Consider the following 6,672-nt stretch of genomic DNA (forward strand, 5'->3'; position numbering starts at 1 on the left):
CGTCCTCAGTATAGATTAAGGGAGAGTGATTGGCCCAAGGTTACTGTATTGTATTGGCTCTGTAGAGAGTGGAACTGCCTCTCACTTTTTATAGACTGTTCAGGTAAAGTCACTTGATTTTGAGGAGGAGATGGAGGTACAGGGATGTGGGGTAAGGACATGGACATTTCATGGTTACCTAGTGAAGTTTTTCAGCCAGAGCATGGGCACCAGCCTGCTTTGGAAGGGGTGGAAGAGTTTTCAAGATGGAAAGGGGAACATATGTAAAACCTAGTACTTGACCTAGTAAAGAGGTGACATGAGAAATGAGCTGCTTAGTTAAAGGATCTCTAACATTCCAAGTAGGCAACTCCCTGGCGATAAAAGTTTGTATAGTCAAAGCTATGGTTTTCCCAGTTGTAATGTATGGCTGTGACAGTTGAACCATAGGGAAAACTGAGTGCTGAAGAACTGACACCTTTGAATTGTGGTACTGGAGAAGACTCCTGCGAGTCCCTTGGACTGCAAAGAAATCAAAACAAACAATCTTAAGGAAAAATTAACCCTTACTGTTCTTTAGAAGGTCAGATACTGAAGATGAAACTCAAATACGCTGGCCACCTAATGAGAAGGAAGGACTCACTGGAGAAGATCCTAATGCTGGGAACGATTGAAAGCAAAAGGAGAAGGGACAGCAGAGGTTGAGGTGGCTAGAAGGGATCACTGGGGTGGTCGTTGTTGGCTTGGGTGGACTCTGAAGGATGGTGGAGGACAGGAGCTCCTGGAGGAATGTTGTCCATGGAGTCTTGAAGGGTCAGACACAAATTAGCAACTAAACATCAACATTCCTGCTGTCTTGCCCTCAAGCAGCAAGAGCCACCCTGAGGGTGGAGTCAGAAGCTTTACTGAAGTAGTGATGGAGAGGAAGTTTCCGGTACATGAGGAGAATCTTCTCCCTCAATTTTGGGGGAAGTTTCAATAGAAGAATAGCACTTCAAAGGATTTTCTTGAGTATGATAACCAGAAAAAAAAGAGAGAAGACAGTAGCTGATTACAAGTTCTGTCAGAAGGATGGTGAGGAGGCTATTAAGGTTCAACCAGTAGCAAAATGAAATTTGGCAGTGTTCAAAAGTCATGATGGTTTCTTGAAGCCAAGGCTTTATGGCTTGCAGCTTGTTAGGAAGAGAATCAAAGATAACCACCTTGCAACTGCCTTCCCCAATAATTTTGTAGATAAGGGCTGCTTTTGCTGGGAGAATGAAACTGTTCACCTTACTGAAGCATCTTTACCGCTCCCATTCTAAGAAGTAGTGTTAATGACTCTGCAACAGTAGTAGAAAGAGACATTATCAAATCTATGGCAAGAGGTACTATCTTCTGTTCTTAGTTTGAGGAGAGGAATTGATGTGTTGCTTGCTCAGGCAACTTTGGAGAACCATGGAGCATCCCCAGTCTATTCCATGAACCTGAATCTATACAGCCATATATAAAGGGGAGTGTAAGCTTGTTTATATTCTGCATCCATTATTTCATAATTGTTTTCAGTAAACTGCATAACATCTTTGATTCATATGGTTTCATTTCCTTCTAAGTATCCTCAAATATGAAGTGTGGTGTCTTGTCTAGACTAGGCCCTTGGAGTAAAAACAGTCATCCAGAGAATTCAAATCATCATTCATGATGCTTCATACACATGCACACACACTTATGAGGCCCCATAGCCACTTCCCTTTGTTGGAGGACAGAACTGTACATGCCATGCAGCCTGACTGGTTGTCCTCAGACATGGTGGTAGAGGATGCTAGACCACCACAGGTCCAGAATCAGATTCAGCTGGCAGTTGGCAGTCCAGTCAGTTTATGAATAGGGCTGGGGCTGGGGGAACCTTCTTGCCCTCAAGAAGTGAAATTTCTTGGGCCACTTCAGCAGTCAGCCACATATTACCTGGACTCCAGGAGTTCCAGGCATGCATCTGATCTAGGGGCAGTTCCAGACGAAGCTTTTATGGTACAATTGCCCATTGAATTTTATGGAGGGTCCAGATGACATTGTCTTCCCTTTGTAATCCTCCTCTTATTTTTCACTGCTTCTTCTGCCTTTTTGCTTATCATTGTAATCTGTTACAGAGGGGGAGATCTAGGAACCCCCCACCTGAAAACACTCTCGGCATTAGGCCTTACTGAATCTGCTCCAAGTCTCCTCTTAGCCAATGAAGATGAGGACTGAAAGTTCTCCAACTGAAAGAATGGTAGTCATTTTTTCTGATTTCATGCTGATAAAGCAGAAGTGCCTTATCTTTGATTGTATAGATAGACAACACCACACTTGGCTCCCTGCCTGGAATAGGATACAGGAAATTATATGTGCATGCTTAGAGATGGAATGCTTAGAGTTGGTGTTAACATCAAGGGCTAGAGATAGATGCAGTCAACCAAACTTTAAAAAATCCAGAGGTTATATATTTCCATCACAAAGGAACATATATTCTCTCCCACTATTCATTTACGGGTTTGTTGGTTGGTTTATTGAAGGATGCTTCCAGATGAAGGGTTTCTGGCACTACTAGTCAAAAGACACTATGTAGTAATTTCATCTCTTCCTTCCTAATGGATTTTCTGCGGTAAGAACAAAGATGGATGAGAGGGTAAGAAAATGCAGGAAGTCTGGAAATGCAAGATCATTATGTCTGAATTGTCCCTGAAAAATTTGTGAATGGGGTAGGGCGATTGCTTGATAAAAACCTAAGTTTAAGTATATTTTTCCTTGGGAAAGGAAAAATAACACCTGTTCCTCTAAAACAACCTCAAGATACCCAAACAGTAGATTCAATGTCAAATAGGACAAAACTGCCACTATATATTGCAAATGTGATTCCTATGATATTGATTTCATTAGATTTGGCGAAACATAGACTGATCCTTGAAACTGTCATCACCACTTTAATCTTCTTTACCTTTTCATGGCTCTCCTCTGAATCTACTTTGAGTTGTCCATATCTTTCTCAAACAGAGGGCCCAGCACAGAAGGACAAAGTCTTCCTGCTGAGGTCTGAACAGTCCAAAGCAAAGGGGGTACTGTTACTATTTGCTTCACAGAAATGCTGCTGCAGCTTCTCTGATTACAAGTTCAGATGGTATTTGTTTGTTTTGCAATAGCTTTGCATTCTTGACATAAGTTCGTTTTTTAATCCACTAGATGTTCTTGTCAGATAGATACACGCCAGAGCTGAACGAAAGCATGCAGGGTTGGTCTGTGTTGCTCTTTTTTGCTGATTATAATTCCCAAGCAGTTCCACTGTCTCCTTTTGGGTGTATTTACTTTTTTTCTTCTTCTAGACTGGTACTTCTAGTGCCCCACTGAACAATCACATTCCTATAACTAAGGCTCTCAAACTCAGAGACAAGCCCACCAGATGAAATACAGGAAGTTGCTAGGGGAAAGGAAACTTCCTCCTTGGTTTCCCCTAGGCTAATATTTTGACTCAGGATGAAGGTTAGCTGAAACCCAACTCCTTGACATCAAGTGTTTCATGTGCCAGGAACTTTTTAATGGTAGTGAGTCCTCATAGGACAGATGTGGAGAACGTCAGGCCTGTGAACTAACTTTGGTACTTGTGGAGGTACCAATGCAGTCCTCTGGAGTTTCCTGAGTAACATTTGCTAAATTAAGACATATATGCATTACCAACATAGAATGGACACTGAATTGTGCTTGTTTCTGGGAACTTTGAATGAAAATGCATTTACAGAGCACTAACTAACTGGATACCCATAAGGTTTTTTTCTTTTTAACTTCTCAATGTTCTGCATTCTTTTTAAATATATATATATATATATATATATATATATATATATATATATTTTAAAGGCTGATAGTTTGTGGCCTTGATCCTTTAATCAACGGAACACCTGATATTTTCCCATGGTTGCTCTTGGACACACCTGGCCATGTTCCCCATATATTCCAGTGTTGGAGTCTGGCTAGCATTTAGGAAGGTACATCCCTGGAGTTGTGGTCTTCTCACTCACTTCCATCTGTGAAATGAATTTTGAAGATGATGAATGATGAAGCAAACTAAATCATGAGGCATAAAGATGAGTACTGCCTGTTCTGATGCTTTCCTAATCCAAATGTCAAGTAAGTGATAAAACTATTCTGTTCGGCATGTTGGAGCTAAGCAACCCAAGACATGAAGATCACATGTCAGAAGATAATTTAGCTTAAAGCTGGTTGGGGATAATCTCAATGAGTGCATTAATAGCTATGTCAGACTTTAGACTTTTGAATGCTCTGGCAGATGTTCTTCATAGCGTTTCTTGCAAAGTGATAGAAAGGTAATTTTGAATTACTTTTGGAAATGAGTAATGTGATGTTAGATACCAGTGGATCTGAGAAGCTTAAGGTGGGCAGAAAGTTCAGCTGTAGATTAGGTCCTAGATTTCGTTTACAATGTTAAGTCTGCAATAGGAATGTGCAGATGTTATAAAATCCATTCTGTTGATGTTTTGTTTCATCAGCTACTTATTGACAGAACAGGATTTTGTGAAATGGTTTTCATGAAATTTGCACTTCCAAAAATAGGCAAATTCCTCTCCCCACAAAAAGGAAATCCCTGAAAACTGCATATTTTCTTTGGTTTCTTTTCCTTTGGTTTTTTTATTCTTTGTAAGCCGTCCAGAGACTTTTAGTAATGGAATGGCATAGAAAAACTTTAAATAAACAAACAAACAAACAATTATCATACTTTAGCCTATAGGGAAAATGCATATTTTGGTCCAATTTACATGTTTCTCTGTAAGTTTCTCTGTAAGTAACCTGTAAACAACTGTGAATAAGGAATGGTGAGAGCACTACAAATGCCTCGCGCCGAAAAGCTTGCAGTGCCCAGTTTAGCCTTAATTCTAGTGCCCTTTGAGTTATTCCAAATGCTCTGTGCATTGCAAACAAGCTGTCTATGAGCCAACTACAAGCTTCTGTTTTGTGCAGCTATTAATCGCTGCTACACTCCCCCACAAGGCTCCTCATGCTTATTGTAGCTGGAACATGAGCTGGTTTGTGTTCTCTTTCCCAGATAAGTGCCTGCCCGATCCTAAACAAATATGGTCAGTGCATTTCCAAATATGAGGAAAGTCTTCTCTCTCCATGTTATATAAACAATTGCACAAGTCCTCCAGAACAGTCTTTTCAATACCATCTTCTTCCAACATATGGTGGCTTTAAAAGCAGCCAGAAGAGACTATCCTTCCCATAGAGTGACCACAGGAAGTGCACTGAAGGTGTTCATTTACAAGGTGCTTTCAGTAGCACCACTGGCATTTTATGGGTGGGTGAAAAGACATTGTCATCTTCCAGTTGCGGCTGTTCCGTGTCTCGCCACTGCATCTTTTTTCTTACTACAAATAATCTATTTTAGAAAAGAGATGGAATTGCTGCAGATTACCTTATAATTGGAAGCACTAGGAGCCCTGTGCCCAGAAGCACCCACAATTGCAGCAACTGCTACCAACATCTTTCTGTTACAGAAAACTGGGCAAATAATAATAATCATAGGATTGAACAATATTGTTCTCATCCTTTAGATTACAGATATGGGTGTGCAGTGGTATTTAAAGTAAATTCTGCTCTATATGGGGGAAGGAAGGAAGGACGGACGGACAGACAGACAGACAGAAGCATATGATTGGGGCAATAAATGACAGGAAAAACATTGGCCAGGTTAGCACAATCACCCCTCACACACCAGCTGCATGTATGTGTGTATGGCACATTAATTAGGCAAATCACCAGTGTATGAGTTGCCAAATTACCTTTGTGGTGCATGGCAGCTGAACCCAGCAAAGTGTGCAGTGGGGGTTGGTGGCTTTGTAGTCACCTGAGATCCCAAGTCTTGTTGTAGAGTTATGGGATGCTATTGAAGCTCTGCATGCTCTGTACCCCACTAGTCTTAGATAACACAGTAAGCTGCACACTGTGAGGGTAATTCAGCAAATCACACAGTGTGCAATCAGCACATGGGGAAACGCGGGGGGGGGGGGGGAGACACGATGGCGTGTTTCTCTCTTTGTGATCATGTGAAACCAGCCAGCAATTAAGGTCACACAACATGATAAGCCAGGCAGGTTTATAAGCAACGGTTAATATTATCTGAACCCATCCAGAGTTGTCAACAAACCAAGCTGCTGGGTTCAGAAACCACAACAAACCGGCCGGTGACATGTCTCAACATGTCACCGGCCCGACCCATGAACGTGGACACACTCTGGACCTGGTTTTCCCGACGGGGCAGGAAGAGGGTGGTCTGAGGGTGAGGAATTTATGCTTGACTCCCCTGTCATGGTCAGATCACTTCCTAGTGAGGTTTGTGCTTGAGAGCGACCTTTCCCTCTGTAAGGGTGCGGACCCGATTGTGTGGGTCCGCCCCCGGAGCCGGATGGGTCCAGACGGATTCCTGAAGGCCCTGGGGGAGTTTCCGGCTGACAAGACGGGTGCTCCTGTCGAGGCTCTGGTCGAACTGTGGAATGGGGAGATGACCAGGGCTGTAGACACGATCACTCCTAAGCGTCCTCTCCCACCGGGCAGAGCCCGCTCTTCCCCTTGGTATACCCCTGAATTGAGGGCGATGAAGCAGGTTGGGAGACGGCTAGAGCGTAGGTGGAGGAAATCACGGGATGAATCTGACCGAACACACTTAAG

Source organism: Varanus komodoensis, unplaced genomic scaffold (assembly GCF_004798865.1).
Source record: "Varanus komodoensis strain SLA01 unplaced genomic scaffold, ASM479886v1 scaffold3, whole genome shotgun sequence".
Lineage (NCBI taxonomy): Eukaryota > Metazoa > Chordata > Lepidosauria > Squamata > Varanidae > Varanus > Varanus komodoensis.